Source organism: Lethenteron reissneri, chromosome 66 (genome assembly GCF_015708825.2).
Source record: "Lethenteron reissneri isolate LAM-NWPU_2019-01 chromosome 66, ASM1570882v1, whole genome shotgun sequence".
NCBI lineage: Eukaryota > Metazoa > Chordata > Hyperoartia > Petromyzontiformes > Petromyzontidae > Lethenteron > Lethenteron reissneri.
Genome location: NC_083844.1, coordinates 7,851,081 through 7,874,499, shown reverse-complemented (window position 1 = coordinate 7,874,499; position 23,419 = coordinate 7,851,081). Strand labels below are relative to the sequence as shown.

Sequence of the window (23,419 nt, the reverse complement as noted above, 5' to 3'; positions counted from 1 at the left end):
TAGAACTTATTTTTGTTGTTGTGTTTAGTTAGTTGTTCTTCCCTTGCACCTCCAATTAGCACGGTTGGCTACGAACGGTGCAAAAAAAGTTCAACACGCAAAAACAAGTTCCCCCCGTATAGCCTTAACAGAATGTTGGAGCAAGTGCTGTTAGCGAGCACCTTTGAGGGCCGGCAAGGCACCCCAGGAGGTGGGTGGCCAACACCACGCACGGCCGCCTTTGTCTCCCGAGTGGTGATGTTTTACACACCGCACCATGTACTCATTTGAGGCTGAGTTGACCTAGTGGAGGCCCAGGACCGGTCCAGATAATCGCCAATGGTGTTGGCCGTGAGCGGGAATCGAACTCGGCTGGCCAGGTTCGTAGCGCAGCATAACGCTAACCGCTACACTGCCGCTCCACTCCACTCACACACATACGTCTGATCCTCGTGTGGCCGTCAGGTGAAGGAGATCTTCTGGAAGAAGGACTGCTCCGCTCAGTACACGTGCGTGTCCTCGGGCAACATCCAGTGCCAGAAGAACCCTTGTGACCTGACCCTGAACTACTGCGGCGCCGGGCCCCAGGGATACTACGGCTGCCATCCCAAGATCTGTGAGTCACTGCAGCTGCGGTCAGCCTAAAGCATACACATGGGGTCACCGATGGCCATGGTAATTCCGAGATACGTCAGTCACCCCAAGTTACGTGGGTAACTACAGCCACAGTCACCCCAGATTGCGTGAGGATCTACAACTATAGTCACCCAAAGTTATCTAAATATCTACAGCAAAGTCACCCCAAGTTACGTGAATAACTACAGCTATAGTCACCCCAAGTTACACGTGAATAACTACAGCTAAAGTGACCCCAATATACAAGATTACGGACGGGTTTGTTCGTATCTCTGAAAGTCCGTAAGTCGAATGTTCATAAGTAAAGGAGTCGCCGTCCGTATTCCCGTCGATGACCATGAGCTCTGCGTTGTGTCTCACCAGTGGAGTGCACCGCGTGGGGCGACCCCCACTACTCGACATTTGACGGACGCAAGTTCAACTTCCAGGGCACGTACACGTACGTGCTCACGCAGGTGAGACCCGTGGCCTGCGCGTTCGTACTCGAAGGGTGTGCGTAAAATGAACATGTCTACGTAAAGTCCTTCACCTTTTTTTTTTATTTTCTACTTTACAAGAGCCCGGTGAAAAGGCACGAAGCGTAACGAGGGAAGGAAGGGGTAACAGAAAATTTCCGCGGGACAACCAAAGTCCCAATTCAGTGGTCCTGGGGGCCTCTGAGAAAGGGGAGGAGATTGGCGCTCACTGCCCCACACACGTAGAGACGGTGAGCAGCGGGAACGTGAGGGGGGTTTTATCGGAGGAGGGTAAGTGCACCTCACAAAAGCTTCCGAACAAAGTAACCTACACGCCATTGGAACCTCATTTGCCAGTAAAAAATATGATAATTGTTTTTTTACCCTTTAATCTGGCAACAAAACTGAAACCTTTTTTTACAAGAGTCATGTTTGCATAGACCACAATACCTGCAGTCATAATGCAAACAAAAAACATAACTCTGATAATGTATGCACTGTCCTTAAAGTTGATTGGTCCACACCCGTGACAGCTTTCCTTAGAGCCTAGTCTCACATGGTGTTGGACCAGATAACGCCAAAAGGTGCACCGACACGCCCCCAGTGAACCTGCCGTCAGTATAAGCCACGCAGAGCAGTGACTAACTCCCGTCCTAACTACTCCCCTTGGCCACCGGTAAGTCCCCCACTTTAACGCGTGGCATCGGTTTTCACACCGCCGCCATGTGTTTTCGCTAAGCAAACGTGGGTTCTTCTTCCTTTGGGCAAGGCTTATGTCACAGAACGCGCGCTCCGTTATAACGCGTTAATGACCACTCCATTGCAACGCAGAACGCGCCGCTACGTTATAACATGGTTTCTGAGCGGTCGACGACGAACTTGTTTCTTGAGCTGCGCGGCTGAGCGGTACGGTGATGAAATCATACAGTAACGTCAAATGTTACAGTAACGGCAAGTGATACTTTAACACAGAGTGATACAGTAACGCAAAATAGTACGTGGAATGATACAGTATGCGTAGTAATATAGTATGTGGAATTATACAGTAACGCGGCGGAGTACCCTCAGTTATTAGTCCCATCTCACCGCACGGCGTGCTTCGTGGTACATCGTATCTCGCCAAACTTTATCGTCACATTACACATGGGGAAATTGTTTTATCTTCATTCGGCACTTTTTAGGAACGCATCTACTACCGCTACAACTAGCATATTCAATGAGGACTTCCTGTATGTATGCATGGGAGCGGCAACATAACGGTTAGTGCGCTGCGCTACAAACCCGGCAGACCCGAGTTCGATTCCCGCTCAAGGCCAACACCAGTGACAATTATGTGCATCAATTCTGGGCCTCACCTAGGTCGACTCACCCTAAAAGGACGATGTGGTGTAGCAGTGTGTAGTAAAATACGCCTCTGGGGAGACAAAGGCCCATAGGGCGTGATGCTGGCCACCCATCCCCGTGTACCATTCCGGCCTTCATAGGTGCTGCTACTTCGCTAACAGCATCTGTTAAGGCTGCACAGGGGATCTTTGTCAGTGTTTTTGTGCGTGTGAGGAGCGGTAGCACAGCAGTTAGCGCGCTGCACAGCGAACCGTGTCTACCACCCGAAGTTCGATTCCCGCTCGCAGCAAACAACACGACAACAGCGCTTGCCCAAACAATCTGCTTAAGGCTACGTGGGGGACGTTTGCCTTTGCAGCCGTGCTCGGGCGCCAACTGGAGCGTGAAGGTAAAGAATGAGATCCGTCCGGGCAACTGGGATGTAGCGTACACGCGTGAGGTCCTCGTCGACATCTACGGGTACCGGGTGACGCTCGCGGCCGGCTCCAACGTCTTCGTGAGTGCCGCAAGTCGCTCTGATTCTGCACACCCCTTCGTGTCGTGTCTCCTCGTCGATGTCTCCTCCACCATATCTCCTGCTGCTCTCTGTTCTATTCATCCCTTTGTGGAGATTTTCTTCTGCCCAGTTTGTCATTCATGTCGCTTTCTTGTTCTTATGCTCCTTTTCCCCTTGTGTCTCCTCCTGGTGTTTTGTCTCCTACTTGTCACCTTATCCGCCTCCCCCCCCCCTCAACATTGCCTGCTGCGCGATGCCTCCCCAAGAATTTAACCAACCCTTCCATGCATGCAATTTTAACAGTGATTGTGATGTTTATATTCATAGTCAAAAAGCGCCAAACTCTCAATCAGATACAACTGTGGGCTTAAACCTCAGTCGGGGTTTAGATCATCGCATTGGCGTCCTTCCTACACAGTTGAACTAAAACGTGGAGCCACCACTGCGTGTGAGGCCCACCGTTTTTTGCTCTGCGTGAACTATTTTCATCCCGTCATGGCCAGACGGAATTTACGCAATTGACATAGGGCTGCCAACAAGTTGAAAATGGTGTGCCACACCGTCGTCCACTCGAGCGGCGGAAAACCCCCCATGACGAGTGAACGACGGGCGTGGTCCGATAGAGAGCCCCCACCGACACCTGTCGTCCATCCTCGCTTCGCCTTACCTCTCCCCTTGCAGCTGAATAGCGTGAGCCTGAACCTGCCGTTCTACTACAACAGCAACGGCCATGAGTTTTCGGTGACTCGCTCTGGCCACTACATGCGTGTGTTGGCCGACTTCGGCCTCGATGCCCTCTACGACGGAATATACCGCGCGAGCGTCAAGCTGCCCACCACCTTTGTGGCGTCACTCTGCGGCCTCTGCGGCAACATGGACGGCTTCCCCGCCGACGACTTCACGCGCCCGGACGGCTCGCAGACGCCCAGCGCCTCCGACTTCGGCAACAGCTGGAAGGTGGAGGAGCCGGGCATCATCGACACGTGAGCTACGGTGGTCTCACGAAAACGAATAAGCCTCGCTTGCCCGGCTTGTATAATGCCACATTTCGCGTGGCTTCGGTATTTGCTTGTGTTGGGCCCGATGTTGAATGGACTAGGCCTGGGAATAGCATTGCCAAGCTGTCCTTTTCCCCCATCCCCGCACCCCCCCCCCCCTTTCTGGATCATCTTGTGTTTTTGAATGGGCCATTATTGGACACATACAGATCTTTCCAACCTGGCATTAAAAGTCCAACGTTTTCTTGTCAGTTGCATAATCATGCACCACTCAAGACCGTGAATTCACATGGAGTACTCCCCTTGTCTGGTATTGTGGGATATTCTTATGTTTTCTCTGATATATCCCATTTTTTGTGTTCTCAGGGTTGGCAACTGCTACCTGTAACAATAACTTGTACTCAGCTAACTTATGGATGCATTTCCCTGAAGGCAATGGGGAGCCTATATGAGGCCAGACGCCAAATGTGTGAGACCTACGACAATACCAGACCCAATGTCAAATCTTTAGCCTAGGAGGCATTGCACCTGAGGCAAAGTGGGAACCTGCAATATATTCAGCACCAAATTAATTAGGCTTACGACTACAGACAGCCTGTGCTAGGCCAAAAATAATCAGCGTTATACCTAAGACAATGCAGAGCCTATTATAGGCCTGAGAAAAATCACAGTCTGTGCTGGCTATGTCTATTACCAAATGCATTAGACTTTAGACGATGCAGAGCCTGCACTAGGTCAAGGCAACGTTAAGCCAAATCCAAAACATTGCAAAAGCCTGCACTAGGCCTGAAATTGGACTGCAGAGTCGCTCCCATTGCCCTTCACTGCCATGGGGCGTGAAGTGGCCATGTTGAAAAATTGTTGTGTTGCGTTTAGGCATTTTCGCCGGTGACAGCCCCTTATTTATTTTTCTCTCTCTCCCTCCCGGTGGCTTTTGGGCCGTGCAGAGGTTTTGACGACACCGGCAGAGCTGTGGTTCTTGATGCCAATGCCGTCAACCAGGCCCAGCAGAAAGACTCGTGTGGGATCCTCAATGACGTTGCGGGCATCTTCGGCTCGTGCCTGGCGCTCGTCGACCCCATGCCGTACATTGACAACTGCGTCTTCGACATGGTGCTGCTGAACTTTGCCGACGACATCCTCTGCAAGGCCCTGGAAGCCTACTTCGCGGCCTGTGTTAAGGCCGGGGCTCCCGTTGAAGCGTGGCGGAGTCCAGCCCTCTGCCGTGAGTGTTGGGCCGACATCTCGGCTCTCCATAATATTTACAACAGAAACAGGAGGAGGATTTCTCCACAAATCCGGCTGTCGCCTGATTATGTTGGTTGTTGTAATTACCGGCAAAACATCGTACTTGATTGTAAATTTTGTGGGTTTACTCTCTAACACACCAGTATGCTGTACTAGTAACGAATCAGCATGTTTTCTTTACTTGAGAAACTTTACTAATTCGCTGTATCGGGTGGTGGCTGGTTTAAAGATACATTTATAGTTACGTTATCGAACCCAAACCCTCTATTAATATTGGTTGTAAAAACCTACATGTTAAAATCACTGCTCTCCCTTCGATACTCACCTGAGCCAGCTGTGTGAACACATCGTCCAAAGGTTAGCGAAACGGCTGGCTCATGCCGCTGCTAACAGAAGGGACTGAACTAAAGGAAATTCCAAAAATCCCCATCTAGAGGCGTTTTTTTACATCTGCTTACCAGGACCTTTCACAGCAGAGGTCTCACTCCGAATCAGATGAGTGCCTTTATTTCGTTAAAAGCTATGTATCGCTGTGTGGAAGTTACCTGGCCTGTCACTCCATTCGAAGTTGCAGGTTCTTGGACACAGTTATACCATCCCTTATCTATGCTTGCAAAGCCTAGACCCCTTTAAAGGAACATCTGTTCCAGTTGGAAATATTTAGGCTGGCTTATACTCATCTTTCACTCTCTGTCAGCCATTCACCCACTCACTCACCCATTCACCCACTCACTCACCCATTCACCCACTCACCCATCCACTCACTCACTCATTCACCCACTCACTCACCCATCCACCCACTCATTCACCCATCCACCCACTCACTCACCTACCCACCCACCCACTCACCCACCCACTCACTCACTCACTCACCCACCCACCCACCCACTGACTCACTCACCCTCCCACTCACTCACCCACCCACTCATCCACTCACTCACCCACCCACCCACTCACCCACCCACTCACTCACCCACTCACCCACTCACTCACTCACCAACCCACCCACACACTCACCCACCCACTCACTCACTCACTCACCCACTCACTCACTCACCCACCCACCCACTCACTCACCGACTCACCCATCCACCCACCAACTCACCCACTCACCCACCCACTCATCCACCCACTCACTCACCTACTCACTCACTCACCCACCCACCCACCCACTCACCCACCCACCCACCAACTCACCCACTCACCCGTTCACTCACCCACCCACTCACCCACCCACCCCACCACTCACCCACTCACCCGTTCACTCACCCAACCACTCCTCTGCCGCCCACAGCCGTCCCGCAGTGCCCCGCCAACAGCCACTACTCGTACTGCGCTCCGCCGTGCCCCATGTCGTGCGTGGACGGCGCCATCGAGGGCCAGTGCCAGGGAGACTGCGTCGAGGGCTGCGTCTGCCACATCGGCTACGTCCTGGAGGACGACGCCTGCGTGCTGGCCGACCAGTGCGGCTGCGTCTACAAGAACAAGTACTACAAGGTGATGCACTCCCCACTGTGGGTTGTTGTTGTAACTAGGCATCGGCAAGGTAAGGTAATTTACCCTCTTTACCGGGTAAAAGGGTAAAGGTGTCGACATGCCAAGGGGTAAGGTAAAGGGTAGGGTAAAGGTAGCTCGGAAGAATTACCCGGTAGGGTAAAGTTAGCACGAAGTATTACCGCTAAAAGCTCCGTGGCGCAGTCCGTGGCGCAGTCCATGGCCTCCATTTAATAAGTAATATTTATTAAAAACATGCTTTATGAAATGTACTAGTAATGGCAGAACTCCACGACTCCAGGAAGTAAGGGACCGTGGTGCTTTACAGCCAACGTTAGTTGAGCGTGGACAATTAGACCCAAGCCGAAACATAACATATACAAAATAATGTTAAAAATTATATATATTTTAAATGATATACAGTAATATAGTATTGTCATCAGTATGACATAAGTATACCAAGTTTGCAGTCGATACCGCATTAGGAAGTGGGTTAAAATGTATTTACAAGATTTGAGGATACAACAATAATAACGACAACAACAGAGTTAAAAGAAAGCGTGTAAAATTGGAATCATCGAGAGTAGTATATATGTATAAAGCGCTCTAGCTATAGCATTTACCGTTATAAACCTTTTTCATGTGTAGTACCTCAGTAATTACCCTGTAATCGGGTAATTTGTATGAGGTAAGGGTAAAAGGTAGGGTAAAGGTAGGCACGTTGCTTTTTTACCTTTAGCCGTTTACCTTACCTGCTAAATGGTAAAAGGTAGGGTAGAGTGATTGTATTGTGGTAAGGTAAAAGGTAGGGTAAAGGTACGCTCGTTGTTTTTACCTTCAAACTTTTACCTTACCTTGCCGAGGCCTAGTTGTAACCATGAGATCACCTGGCACACGTTGACTCAGACACAGGAGGATGTTCCGTAACTGTGTTGTTAGAACCCGCGACTTTACCGCAAGAACCAAAGAGCAAATCAGCTCAACCAAGTGGCTAATGTCCTCTATCGTCATCATCGTGTGAAAATTGACAGATGGAGGTGTGGGCCCCCCTCCCCCCCCGGGTCCTCCCCCCACCTGCCCCCCCCCCCTGCCCACCTCCCCCCCGTCCCCCCCATCGTTTCACCGGTGTCCTCCCTCGGTGGCAGGTGGGGGAGTCGTTCATCTCAGACGACTGCACGAGCTCATGCCTGTGTGACGCGGGGGGCATCGACTGCCAGGCGTTCGCCTGCCCCGAGTTCTACGTCTGCGCCGTGCTGGAGGGGGGCAAGGCCGGCTGCGACGCCATCGCGGGTGAGATGATAATGACGATGATGACGATGATGATGACGATGATGATGATGACGAAGTTGATGATGATGATGACAATGATGCCAACTCATGATGACCTCCTGTATACCAGGGAGGTAGTTAACATATCATAGCCACCATGATCATGATGAGAGAGAGACGCAGACTCCAAATATACAGCAGCAGCTGGCATCGTCAGCATCTGGGTTCGAACCCACGACCTCCTGCACACCAAGCGAGGGAGGTAACATCTCCTAGCCATGGTGGCACCCCATCTAAACCTTTCTTAGGCCTCCCCTAGGCATACCACGCGAGGTGGTTAACATATCGTCGTGAGCGGGAATCGAACTCGGGTCGCTGGGTTCGTAGTGGAACGCGCAAACCGCTACACCGCCGCTCCCTATTCTCCTCTTACCACCACCGCTACCACCACCACCGCTTCCACCACCACCGCTACCACCACCACTGCTACCACCACCACCGCTATAACCACTGCTACCACCACCACCGCTACCACCACTGCTATCACCACTACCACTACCACCGCTCCCGCTACCACCACCACCACTACCACCACTGCTACCACCACTACCGCTACCACCACCACCGCTACCACCACCACCACTACCACCACTGCTACCACCACTACCACTACCACCGCTACCACCACTACCGCTACCACCGCTACTGCTACCACCACCACCACTACCACCACCGCTACTACCACTACCACCGCTACCACCACCGCTACTACCAAGAAGACAAAGATCACCCGGATAGCCTTAATAGACTGTTGGGGCAAGTGCTCTTATCCAGCACCTATGAAGGCCAGAATGGCATACAAGGGGGTGGGTGACCAACACCCCGCAAGGGCCGCCTTTGTCTTCCCAGTGCCAATGCTTTTACACATTGCACTAAGTCCTCATTTGTGGCAAGGTCGACCAAGGGTACGTCCAGGTACCGGTTCAGATCATCGTCACCGGTGATAACCGTGAGCGGGAATTGAACTCGGGCTGCCGCGCTCGTAGCGCAGCGTAGCGCTGACCTTCCCACCCCGACCCATCGTCCTGCCCACCGCCACAACCCCCCCCCAGGTCACTGCCACGCATCGGGCGACCCGCACTACACCACCTTCGACGGCAAGAACTTCGACTTCATGGGCATCTGCACCTACACGCTGGCGGCGCCAGGCCCTGGCTATGCGGGCCCTCGCCCGGCGGCTTGGCACGTCCTGGTGCAGAACGAGCACCGGCACGGCTCCACGGCTGTGGCGTACACGCGAACCGTCGAGGTGCGGTTCGACCGCGACGTCAACGTCAAGCTGCTGTTCGGTGGCGCCGTCCTGGTGAGTTGGAGGTGGGGGGGTGGGGACCAAAGTAGGGTAGCAGAAACGGGAGGCAGGAAGGGAAAACGTCGGGCACGGCTATTGTAGATCGGTGATGCATGTACACGTGTGTTTGCGCGTGCGTGTGTTGAACTTCACCTGTGAGAGGCCGCTGCCATTCTTCCACTCTGGTGGCGGGTGTACATCGGGGACCCCGATCAAACCCACAGTGGCCTGGTCTCAGCGAGCCGATAAAAGTTGGCAGTTAGAATTTCATCATCTCTTGCGGCTGGGGTTGGCATCGTCCTCCCCCCTCCTCCTGATGCCGAGGAGAAATGGGTGAGTTTTTGGACTGTGTCTCATGCAGCTGGGAATGGCTGCTTTGGGGACACGGTCAAAAACCTCCCCAGCGACCCTGGCTGATGGAGGAGGTGTTCAGGCTGGCTGAGAAAGAGCGACAGGCCCACTCCTACTGTCTACGACATCCCGCGTCAGAGAATGAGGAGGCTTACCGCCGCCTTTGCTCGGAGGTTCGGAGAGCCGTGCGGCACTGCAAGGATGTGTGGCTGTCGCGGGTTGCTGAAGAGAGGCAGTCTAGTAGCCTGCGATCACTCTTTAACGCTATCAAAAAGTAACTTGCAGCACCACACCTATCACCATCATTAGCGGAAAGAAAGGTGATCCGATTACCAACCCCCAGGAACAGGTTTGCAGATTTGCTGAGCATTTCTGTGAGGTCTTGTGGGAAGAGGAATCCCTCAGCCTGGAAAACATCATGGGGCAAAGTGGGGATGAACCTGCTCGGGCTGCAGTGCCTCAAATATTGGAAGAAGTAGGGTGATGAAGCACAGAAGGTGATCCAGAGTCAGAGACCAGGCAAAGCACCGGGCAGACATGATCTCCCAAGCGAAATGCTGAGGGAGGGTGGTATTTCGGCGCAGATAGCCCTGTATGACATGATCATAAAAGTCTGGACCACTGGATGGATTCTTCAGGATTGGAAGGATGCCCTGGTGGTCCCCCTCTTAAGAAGGGGGACTGCACATACTGTAACAACTACAGGGGCCTCTCCCTCCTCAGTGTGCAGGTCCATGAGCCGATAGCCTCCCATCCACCAACATCATTATCATCATCAGCTGCACCAGCCCATAGCCTGGCCTACACCTACATCATCATCAGCAGCAGGTCCACTGGCCCATAGCCTCGCCTCCACTTTCAACATCATCTTCAGCAGGTCCATCAGCCCATAGCCTCGCCTCAACCGATGTAGATGGAGGTCAATGTGGGTGGAGGAAATCAGTTGGCAGAGGGCAACCAGAGGGAGGATTCCAGGATACGGACGAGACCAGGAGATGGAGGAGACGATGGGTGAGTGATGTTCAGGGGACCGATCAAGTCAGGGAGAATGGAAGAACGTGAGGAGATGGAAACGACCAAGCGAAAACTCGATCATCTCAGCCAATGGGAGGGAGGTCACTGTAAATGGAGGATTCCAGGAGATGGAAGGTGTGCAGGATAAGGCTCCACTGGGCTGTGTAGCTCTCATCTCAGAAGCGACCTAGCTATCACGAATGATAGCAGCTGAACGAAACTGGTGGCTTAACGTCAACACCATTATCATGTGGGAATTTACAGCGGCAAACAAATCCTCCGAACGTGTGATCAAGTCGATTGTGAGCGTGGAGGGAGAACCCGGAGGGGGACCCGGAGAAAGATCCAGAGAGAGAGAGACGCAGACTCCAAATACACAGCAAAAAGGTATCGTCAGGGTCAGGATCGAACCCACGACCTCCTGTGTACCAAGCGAGGGAGTTAACATCTCCTACCCGCCGTGATGATGATGAGAGAGAGAGAGACGCAGACTCCAAATATACAGCAAAAGGCGTCGTCATGGTCAGGATCGCACCCACGACCTCCTGCGTACCAGGCGAGGAATTTAACATCTCGTGCGTCCGACCAGGTGAACGACGAGAGTGTGAGCCTCCCCGTGGGCCTGCCCAACGGCACGGTGGTGAGGGCCGGAAACTTCGCGGTGCTCTCCTTCCCGGCGGCGGGGCTCACCGTCAAGTACGACGGCTACAGCTATGTGGACCTGCGCCTCAAGGCGTACTACGCGCGCAACCTCAGCGGCCTCTGCGGCGACTTCAATGGCGACCCGGGCGACGACTTCGTGGGGTCCGATGGGGAGCTGCACGCCACCGCCTACACCTTCGGCAGTTCCTGGCAGTTCCCAGTCGCCAGCAACAACTCGGCGTGAGTCGTTTCCGCCGCTTGACCCCAACACGAACACATGACCCTACCACTTGATTCTAACTCGAACACATACCCCTACACCTTGACTTTAACACGAACACATTTCCCCTACCACTTGACTCTATCACAAAGACATATCCCTACTCCATGACCCTTACCCAAACACATACCCCTACGACTTGACTCTTAACATGAAAACATGCCCCTACACCTTCTCCAGGAACGCATCTTGAGCGCTAAGCGAGGTCTGCCTGTACCTATATATGTATATATACACATTTCCTATGTATACACTCTGCCCCACCATAGTGCTGTGATTGGACAGAGAGAGATGAGAGAGAGAGAGATGAGCGTGCCACCTCGATGCTCGGTCCCGAGCAGAAACTTCGCACCAGATTTATTTGGGGGGGAGGGGTGGCGAGGAACGGGCAGGTGGTGACGGCATCCCCCGTGCCTTTCTCTCTCTTCCCTTGGCAGCTGTGGCTTCGACTACGGTCGTGTCGTGGATCCCGACAAGAACAGCAAGGATAAGGCGTCCCTCCTTTGCGCGCCCCTCAAGAGCGCCACCTCTCCGCTTGCCGCCTGCTTCCAGGCGGTGCCGCCGGCCCCCTACCACAGCAACTGCGTCTTTGACCTGGCGCTCACGGCGCTTAGCAACGAGCTGCGTTGCTCCCACCTGCAGGAGTACTTCGACGCGTGCCTGGCCAGCGGAGTCCAGCCCGGAGAGTGGAGGGATGCCCTCGGCTGCTGTGAGTTTTTTTTTTGCTTCCTTCCGATGTTATCATCGTCATCCTTGTTGGCAGCGGCGATCACTCGGGGTCGAGCATGGATTGTCACATCGAAATGTTTAAAGGGGCAAATGCTCTGAAGGCGTGTTTCTAAAGGTAGAGGGAAAACACCAGAGGAACCCGGAGAAAAGTCCACGCAGCCCACGGGGAGAGAGAAACATGCAAACTCCAAATAATCAGGCATCAGGGTTGGGATCCAACCCACGACCTCCTCGGCATCAGAATATTTATTTATACTGCTGGAGGAATCCGATGAGCTATAAAGCTCTTTTTCAGAGATGTCCAGTCAGGCGGGTAAGAACGTTACAACAACAAACAATACAAAAATATGATGGAAATGCGTGAGTTCAAAAAAGGTAAACAAATTACCCAAACACATACATATAAAACTAAACCATCCCCATCCTATCAGACGAAGCCCCACTGAGGCATTAACTTATTTGCAACAGCGACCTGGCCACTAATGATAGCTCAACAAAGTGGCTTATTGTTTAGACATTTATATAAGCAAATTCATCTAAATAGTCTAAACGCGTGTTTCTGTAACAGGCGAGGTGTTTAACATCTCCTTGCCACCATGGCGCCCAGGGAGCCACATACGATGCCTGCTTGCCTGGTTTAAGTTCTAAGTTCTAAATGACCAATTAATCCAACGACTTCAATCTCCTCCCCACCTACACCCGCACCATGCCCCGGCGCCTCCCGCTCCCCGACAGCGCTGAGCTGCCCGGCAAACAGCGCGTACAAGGTGTGTGCGTTGCCGTGCCTGAGCGCGTGCGGCTTCTCCAACGCCGCATGCCCAAAGAATCAGCCGTGCGTCGAGACGTGCAAGTGCAGCCGGGGCTTCTTCCTGCACGACGGCGCCTGCGTGGACGCGGCCAACTGCGGCTGCACCATGGACGGCATCTACCATCCCGTGAGGCCTCGTCTGCTTCATCTGTACCCAGAGGCTCATCTACAATCCCAGGAGGCCTAGTCTGCTTCATCTGTGCCCAGATCCTAATCTACCATCCCGTGAGGCCTAGTCTGCTTCATCTGTGCCCAGATCTTAATCTACCATCCTGTGAAGCCTAGTCTGCTTCATTTGTGCCCAGATCCTAATCTACCATCCCGTGAGGCCTAGTCTGCTTCATCTGTGCCCAGATCTTAATCTACCATCCTGTGAAGCCTAGTCTGCTTCATTTGTGCCCAGATCCTAATCTACCATCCCGTGAGGCCTAGTCTGCTTCATCTGTACCCAGAGCCTAATCTACCATCCCAGGAGGCCTAGTCTACTTCATCTGTACCCAGAGCCTAATCTATCATCCCAGGAAGCCTAGTCTGCTTCATCTGTGCCCAGAGCATAATCTACCATCCCGTGAGGCCTAGTCTGCTTCATCTGTGCCAAAATCCTAATCTATCCATCCTGTGAGGCCTATTCTGCTTCATCTGTGCCCAGATCTTAATCTACCATTCCGTGAGGCCTGGCCTGCTTCGTCTGTGCCCAGATCCTAATCTACCATCCCGTGAGGCCTAGTCTGCTTCATCTGTGCCCAGATCCTAATCTACCATCCCGTGAGATCTAGTCTGCTTCATCTGTGCCCAGATCCTAATCTACCATCCCGTGAGGCCTAGTCTGCTTCATCTGTGCCCAAATCCTAATCTACCATCCCGTGAGACCTAGTCTGCTTCATCTGTGCCCAGATGAGGCCTGGCCTGCTTAATCTGTGCCCAGATCCTAATCTACCATCCCGTGAGGCCTAGTCTGTCTCATCTGTGCCCAGATCCTAATCTACCATCCCGTGAGGCCTAGTCTGCTTCATCCGTGCCCAGAGCCTAATCTACCATCCTGTGAGGCCTAGTCTGCTTCATCTGTGCTCAGAACTTCATTCTTCTACGACGAGATGCGGCCGAGTTTATTTCATCTGCGTCACATCATAATTCATCTACTGTCCCTTGGGGCCTTTACAACTCTGGAATTTTCTCCTCTGCTCTGATTTTAAATAAGTTCTGAAAGAGCCCAAATTACGTTTTCTATCCTTTCAGTTCCCTCCCGCAACCCCACAGGCAAAATGAATGTGGTTTGTGTGCGTGTGTGCTTGTCCTGTAGGGAGCGGTTGTGTCCACGAAGCTACCCAGCGACATTGAGTTTGATTGATCCTGGGCCAACCCTAGATCGACTCGGCCTCAAATGAATACCTGGTGTAGCGGTGTGTAAAAGCATTGCCACTGGGGAGACAAAGGCGGACGGGCGTGATGTTGGCCTCCCACCCACTTCGTAGCTGCTGCTGCTCGCTAGCAGCACTTGCCCCAATGGTCTGTTAAGGCTACATGGGGGATCTTTGTCCTTTTGTCTTGTGGTGCAGGTGGGCGAGAAGTGGTGGTCGTGGGACTGCTCGCACCACTACACCTGCTACTCGCAGTACAACATCTCGGACGACCTTGGTGGGTGCTTGGGCAACGAAGTCTGCTTCATCAAGGACGGAATTCTGGGATGTCACCCCGGTGGGTCCACACACACACATACGGCACACATACACACACCGCTTCGGACACCGAGGATCTCTGTCACAGCCTCACGTCGGTTTCTTTGCTGTCACCCCCTCGCTGTGGAATGCATTTTGACTTTTAAAAAACATCTAAAGGCCTCAGGCCTTGGCACCTGATTGGCTCACCAGTGACGACATCACATTTATCCCTCCATTTAAGACCGAAACAGGATTAATCCACAAATCTGGCTGTCGCTTGATGATGCTCGTAATTACTGGCAAAACGCCATGGTACTCGAATTGTAAATGTTGTGGGTTTACTCTCCAACACACCGGTGTGCTGTACTAGTAACGAATTGGCATGTTCTGTTTACGTGACAAACCTTACGAGTTGTCTGTGTTGGGTGGTGGCGGGTTTACCAACATATTTATATTTACACGATCTAACCCAAAAACCTCTATTATGGGCCTCTATCTTGTTGGGTCGGGGCATTCGAGCAGCCCTGAGCTTGGCTGAGTTGTTTACTTGTCTGCAAAATTTTGGTGCGTTATAAATGTCATTATTATTATAAGAGTAATATGAAAAATTACGATGATGCTGATGGTGTATGTTTAACACGTAGGCCTTCGCGACCCATATCATCCATAATACAGGTGTTGTTAAACCTGCCATCACCCGACATAGACAATTCGTAAGGTTTGTCACGTGAACAGAACATGCCAATTCGATATTAGTACAGCACACCGGTGTGTTGGAGAGCAAAGCCACAACGTTTACAATCTGAGTACGACGTTTCACCAGTAATTACAACTAGCTTCATTGGGCAACAGCCAGATTTGTCGAGAAATCCTCCTGTTTCGTTCCTTAATTAGAGAAGTAGATGTGATGGCATCACTTGTGAGCACTTCTTGAGCAATGTGGGGTGGGGGGATTAATTAATGCATATAAATGACAATTGGTATCCATTGCCGGTTGAGTTATTTATATGGTAATAAACATACATTGTGCATGCACATTATACAAGCCCATTGTTCTTGTACCTCCTGTCGATGATGTATATATGCATGTTGAACTTCTTTCGCACCGTATGTAGCCAACCATGCTAATCGGAGATTGCGGAGGAGTCTCTGACACACATCAGAGACTTTGCTTCGCCTCTCTAACCCAAAACTGCTAGGCCTCTCATTCTGTCTGTGACCCTCCTCCCATTCGCCAATTAACAAAAAGCCTGACCCTCGACGTTAAGCTGATTGTTGACGGGAATGACGGCGATGGTGACGGCAATGCTAATGAAGACGACAAAGATGGTGATGGTAACGCTAATGAAGACGACGAAGATGGTGACGGCGGTGCTAATGAAGACGATGAAGATGGTGATGGCAATGCTAATGAAGACGACGAAGATGGCGATGCTAATGAAGACGACGAAGACGGTGACGCTGATGAAGACGAGGACGGCAATGACGGTGATGGCGACACTAATGAAGATGATGACGGTGACGGCAACGATAATGAAGACGACGAAGATGGTGACGGCGATGCTAATGAAAACGAAGATGATGATGGCGACGCTAATGAAGACGACGAAGATGGTGATGCTAATGAAGACGACGACGGTGACGACGACATTAATGAAGACAATGATGGTGGCGCTAAGATGACGGTGACGACGACACTAATGAAGGCGACGACCGATGACGGCTGACGATCCGTTGCTCTCTCCCATTTCAGCCGAGTTGGAGCTGTCGTGCCAAGATGAGCGGATGTCGGCCCGCATCCCCAAGGTGCTGGTGGGCATGTACAGCGCAAACCTATTCACGCTCAACGACGGCTCGCTCCCGGGCTGCTCACCGCTCGACGATGGCCAGTTCATCGTCTTCGACATTGCCATCGCGGACTGCGGCGTCGTGTACCAGGTGCGATGCGTGTGCTCGTGTAGTGGAATGTATAGTCGCGTAGTGTATAGTAGTGTAGTGTATTGTAGTGTATAATAGTGTAGTTTATAGTAGTAGTGTAGCATATAGTAGTGTAGTGTATAGTAGTGTAGTGTATAATAGTGTATAGTAGTGTAGTGTATAGTAGTGCAGTGTATGGTATTATAGTGTATAGTAACGTAGTATATAGTAGTGTATAGTAGTGTATAGTATCGTAGTGTATAGTAGCATTGTCTCGGCCTCGCTGTGCGCTGCGTTGCACCGCTATCCGAGGAGTTAACCTCGCGTCCAATAAACCCTCGGAGCCAGGATGAACGTCCGACTCCAAACGTCATTTATTGAGTTTAACGAGGTAAAACTGGTGAGAAACAGCACAGATACAGCATCGGTTAATACCCGGAAACACCAACACAATGAATGAACACCACAGCCTCAGAACATTGTCTTAGATAACATGTTTCTCAACAATAGACCCTGGATGGACCAGGCCCCTACATTACCACTGAATAACTATACAAGAGCATAAGCTGCTGTGTTACATAAAGGCACATCGTGTATTCATCACACTGCACCCAAAATGTACAGTATTACACATAACACTAAATTGTGGATGAGATATTTCATCATCCTTGCTCTCAGGATCGCAATATAGTTACTTGGGTACAAGTTTGACTCGACTTATTAAATTACAAGTAACATTCACAATAAGGAAAATTGCAGGCTTCGTTGTTAACTAGCAGCATTATAAAGGCATTTACATCATTATAACGGTCATTCTAACATAACAGCATTGCCAATATTATAAGAACATAAACGAACTTACAGACAATGCTTCTTAAAGTCCCACAATGGACAATTGCGGCTGGCTTCACTGGGACGCGATGTGTGCCGCCATCTTGAATTATGTGTGTAATGGCCGACGCCTGTGTGGTTGAGCGGGAATCTTAAATCGCAACTTCCTGGTCACGTGACCAAACTTAGCATCAAAAACAGGAAATTCCTGTGTACATACGCCCCCCCATCTGCCGTGAGGCAAGACACTTGCCGTAAGGCAGAACAAGCGTAGTGTATTGTAGTGTAGTGTATAATAGTGTAGTTTATAATAGTGTATATTAGTGTAGTGTATAATAGTGTATAGTAGTGTCGTTAAGACTTTACCTGGTTAACTGACTGTGATGTTTCCATCCACCTGCCTATGTCAGCTGTTATTTCCGACTCTCTGTGTGTGTCTCTCTCTATGCCTCTCTCTTAGATCTCTCATGCTCACCTGTCCTTTGCATTGCACTCTCATGCCTTTGGATTGCACCACTCTTCGATCTTACACTAACATGCTAATCTCTCACATTAACATAGCCATTCCGTGCCCTCGTCGAGGAGGCCGCTCTCCGTTCTTACATTTACCTGCTAATTTCTCACATTAGCATCACTAGCCCCGCCCACTTCTTTATAACCCTTGGGCTACACCCATTTCAAACCTTTTAAAACAGTCTGCCTCAGCGGCAGGCCACGCTTTCCTACCTAATGACGGACGCTTGTGTTGCACCCGAAATGTCGTGATTTACTTTATTTTATACCTACGTGACTTTAACGAAAGAACCAATCAGTATGGATTCCTGCAGTCATGAAAGCTTCAAATCAAGATAGTAGTGCAGTGTATAGTAGTGTAGTGTATAATAGTGTATAGTAGTGTCGTGTATAGTAGTGTATAACAGTGTAGTGTATAATATGGTAATGTAATGTATAGTAGTGTAGTGTATAGTAGTGTATAATAGTGTAGTGTATAGTACGGCGCGTTCAAGCAAAACTCAGAAACTCCCCATTCCACCAACCCCCCTCTCCCCACCCACCCCACCCGCCCCGCCACCCACGCCGACGAGGAGCACCAAAACCTCCGGGCGACGTTACCTCCATAACTCGTCTCGCTACCGTCACTCTCCCCCCCCCCCCACCCCCAGGAGACGGATTCGCAGATGATCTTCTCTCAGACGCTCGCCCTCAAGTCGGCCAAGAGGAACCAGCTCATCATCCGCAACTTCAACGACGTCGAGGTCCCGCTCACGTACGTGTTGCCCCCCCCCCCTGCCCGGCGCTCTTACCCACGACGATGTAAAGCGAACGGATAACCTCGACCTCTCTGCTCAAAGTGACCACCTCCACTCTCCCCCCCCCCCCCCACCGCCATCGGGGAGACCTCACTGCTCTGGCAATGTTGACAGGCGACGGACGTGCCCTAGTCTATTTGCTCATTCAATGCCTCGCTTGCTTATCATCATCTTATTCTTCTTATTCTTCATCGTTGTATGGGGGGGGGGGGTGGAAGCGGCTGCAGTTTGATTGTCGATGTTCGCCATCCATTCGATGGCTTCACGCGGCGAGCCAGAGTGAGTGGTCGCGATGCCACCGCTGCCAGATACGTACATACGGTAACTCCCACCATCTCTCTTTCTCTCTTTGAACATCCTGACTATCATCTCCACGTCATCTCCACCTCATCTCCACGATCTCTGTCTGACCATATTGAATCTCATCTCCACGGTCTGTCTCTGTGAACATCCTCATCTCTTATGTCCACAATCTCTTTCTGACCAGTTTGAATCTCATCGCCATCTCATCTCCATGATCTCTCTGTGTGGACATCCTCATCTCTCATCTCCATCTCATCTCCACGATCTCTCTCTCTGTGAACATCCTGACTCTCGTTTCTCATCTTAATCTCATCTCCACTGTCTCTCTCTTTCTCTCTCTGTGATCATCCTCGTCTCTTATCTCCATCTCATCTTCACGATCTTTGCCACCATCTATCATCGTCTCTCGCTCTCCAGGTGTAAGTACGACAAGCGCCGCAGCCTGGCGGTGAACTTCGTGCCGGACACGGGCAGCATCTTCGTGACGGAGACAGGCTTCGGCGACTTCGTCTTCAACATCGAGCTGTACCACTCGCAGCACTTCGCGCTGCCATACAAGAAGAGCGACTACCCCATGCACTTACAGGAGAACGAGAACGTCTTCGTGCAGCTCGCCGTCAAGTCCAACCTGAGCGTCACGCTCTTCACCGAGAACTGCTACGCAACCCCCAACGGGGACCCCCAGAACCCCATCCGATACGACCTCGTCAAGAACGGGTACACAAAAGCGCCACCTGGTTTTTATTACGTTCTATTAAAGTTTTCAAAGTTTCATTCATAAATACAAATTGGGGGGCAGGTGTTGCGGTAATGCAACACGAGCCCGGTACAGAGTGTAAATGCTGACAAAGAGGGGGTGGGCGGGTCATGGAAACTTCACGAACAAAAAAGGTCCTAAACTCGGTGCTCCCTGGGTATTTATGGCAGGAGGGGGGGTGTATAAATTGGGGCTAACTGCCCCCACCCAAGTGTCGACCGTGAGTGGGAGCGTGGATTTTTTTTATAATGGGGGAAAGGGAAAGGAAGTAAAGGGGGTAGAAGGGACAGGGGGATGAGGATGGAGGGGATGGAGGGGAAGAGGGAAAAGCGGAGCGCCTCCTCACTCAATAATCGCAATCGTAATCTTTGATTTTCGACTGGAGGAATAGCGTCGACTCGTAACTCTGTGCCGCCACTGGGCAGTATCCGCTCGCTTTCGTAGCGAAAGAAAGGGACGGGGAGGGGGTAGGGAGGGCGACTCAGATGCTCCAGGAGAGAAGCACAGAAGAGCGGGAAGGCGCAACAAGTCGGCGCAAGCAAACAGTTTTTGCCCAAAGCTCTGCAGTCCTCTGTATATTCGGGTGTTTTCCTTTGGCCAATTAATAACGAGCATTTGCTACTTGTGGGAGGAGTCAGAGGAAACCGGAGCACCCGGGGAAAAGCCACACGAGCGAGGGGGAGAGGCAGGCGTGAAGGAACAGGACAGGACGCGGAGAGGCCATGCAGCAGAGCACTTGGTGTAGCGGTGCACAGTGAACGTTGCCACTCGAGATACAAAGGTGGCCGGGCGTGGTTCTGACCACCCACCGCCTGACTTGCCATGCAGGTCTTCGTAGGAGTGCTGTTACTCGCCGCTAACAGCACTTGCCCCAAGAGTCTGTGTGAGGCTACAAGGGGAGATCTTTGTCTTTGTATGTTATCCCCCCCCCCCCACTCACACTCCCCCCCACTCAACAGCTGTGTGCTGGACTCGACGTGGAAGAGCTACAGCAGCTTCCTCAAGAAGAACCAGATCAGCTTCACCGCCTTTGCCTTCATCGGGGAGTTCAAGCAGGTGCGCGAGACGTTGGGAGTGCGTCGTGTTAGCCGCGCGTGCTTTACTGGGCGGGGGGCAAATCCCCCGCCTCGTTGCCGCTCGCTGGTCGGGAGCACTACGCTGGCTGTGAGCGATAGCCATTGCGCGGGGGGGGTGGGGGGCTCTGGACACGTGCGATGGGAAGGTGACCCACCACACTGCCCTCCACCTTCAACTACGTTACTAAAAAATACAGCCTGATTAAACAAACTAAGCCTTTGCCGGAGGCCACTGTGAGGTGGAGGCGGGGTTAGGGACAACTGTCTATGATATCTCCTGGCCAAACCCCCATTTTGTGGAGCCAGGAGGTTGTTGACACACGTGTTCTGCTGACAGTTGTATTTGTGAGTATTTAGTATTTATTTTCCGTTCTTTTAGTCTCGTGCTGATAATTTGTCCTGTTTGCCCAACATAGCATTTGCCGCAAGTGCAATTAATCTGGTACACACCTTCTGTTGATAGCTTCGGTAATCTTTTGTACCAGATATAATTTTTTGTATTTTATGTCCTGTGCCAAATCTGACTCGGATGTTTTGCAAATCTAGTTACAACTGACCAAGACTAATAAGAGAATCTATCGAAATTGAGAGAAATAAAAATAATTTTAACCGTTCGGATAGCTACAAACTTCGCGCAAGAAGAGCGCACAAGTGATGTCATCACATCTACCCCTCTATTTAAGGAACGAAACAGGAGGACATCTCCATGAATCTGGCTGTCGCTTGATGAAGCTAGTTGTTGTAATTACTGGCGAAACGTCGTACTCAGATAGTAAATGTTGTGGCTTGGCTCTCCAAGACACTGGTGCTGTACTAGTATACTACACTATACACTACTGTGCGCTACACTAAACACTACACTATACACTAGTGCTGTACTAGTGATGAATTGGCCACGTTCTGTTTACGTGACAAACCTTTCTAATTGGCTGTGTCGGGTGGTGGCGGGTTTAACGACACATTTATATATTTACGCGATCTAACCCAAAAAGCCTATTACGGGTAATTATGGTCATAAACCCTACGTGTTAAACCAAGCTTTACATGGCTGTACTAGAGGTATTTCCGTCTGGTACAGATACAATGGGAAGCTGATCGATATCTGAGTGCGGTTGAGGGATGGCTCCCCATTGGTAAAACATGTCACGTATGCCAACAATCTGGCCCTTGCTGCTCACTCTCAGGAGTTGGACGTTCTGCTGCTAAACCGTGTTTCCAGGTGTCTCTACGCTGTGATGTGCTGGTCTATGTGTGTGTTCACACTGACCCACGTATCCTCCCCCCCCCCCCCCCCGTGTCCCCCCATCCCCCAATCCCCCCATGTCCATGTACTGCAACGTCACTGACCCACGTGTCCCCCCCCACTCCCCCCCCCCCAGGTCTTCCTGCACTGTGACGTGCTGGTGTGCAAGGCGGGCCAGGCGGGCACGCGTTGCCAGCAGGGCTGCGTGAAAAGCGCCCGCCGCAGGAGGAGTGCCGGCGCCATGGGGGAGATCGTCGAGTCGGCGATGCACACTGTGTCCCGCGGGCCGCTCGTCTTCGGTCAGCGCGGACGCTCGACCGGTAATGGACGCTCGAACACACCGACCCAGCCAGTGCAGGGCCTAACCCGCGAGATGTAAACGTCCACATGATGGGCAGCTTTCTTGGTAGGATGGGGATGGCTTAGTTGTCGTAATTGTACGTGTTTGGGTGATTTTGTTGAATAATAATGCCAATTCATAACGCGCGCAATTTTCACTCGCCCAAGGGGGCAATGGCCCTTGAGGCGCGGAGCCCAGCTCAGAGATCCGCTCAAGTGAAAGTTAAATATAGATGTTTTTTTTGAGAAGGCGCTTAAAGGTCGGCAAAGAGTCAGGCACTGCGAATGTGGAAGTGGGGGGGGGGGGGCATGGCGGCATTCCAGGTGGAGGAAGGGCAAGACAACAAAGAAATGACGCATGGCGGTCGTGGCCCTGAATCTCTTTCTGGTGTCGAGAGTAACTCCCGGGTCGAGCCGTGGAGAGCTCCGGTGGCGGTTTTGAAGCGGGGCGTCAGGTGGTCCGAGAGGTTACGGAGGGTGGGCCAGTCCTGTAGGCATCGTAACAGAAGCGGGCGATTTTGAAGGTGATATTGATGGGGATTTGGGAAGCCAGAGGAGGGTCCGGAGAGCAAAGTCGGAGGTCAGACGCGGTTGGTGGGAGGTGAGGACAGTGCGCGCCTGGTGGGTTTTGCAGACGTTGGAGTGTCCTCAGGTTGTTTCATGAGGGCTGGTTGAGTACCGGGCTGCAGTCGTCGATGCGTGAACTGATGATGCTGCAAGCCACGTTCGTTTGCGACGTCTGTGGTGATGAATGGTAGATACAGTTTCCGATGACCAGGTTGGTGTGAACGACAGGATGGAAGTCCATGGTGGGCACCCAGAAATTTGAGATGGTCGGTCAATTTAACAGCAGACCCAGCGATTCGGATGGTTACAGGCGGTGAAAATGGGGCC

At 51.6% G+C, this 23,419-nt stretch overlaps 1 protein-coding gene across 1 annotated transcript in view; it reads left to right on the top strand.

Moving 5' to 3' along the window:
• LOC133359828 (IgGFc-binding protein-like) overlaps nucleotides 1-2,754 on the top strand; it is a 92,871-nt gene extending 90,117 nt beyond the window's left edge. Inside the window, exon 34 of the mRNA XM_061578368.1 lies at nucleotides 2,745-2,754. The gene's annotated coding sequence lies outside the window, so the exon portion shown is untranslated. The remainder of the gene's footprint in view (nucleotides 1-2,744) is intronic.
• Nucleotides 2,755-23,419: the final 20,665 nt, after the last annotated feature.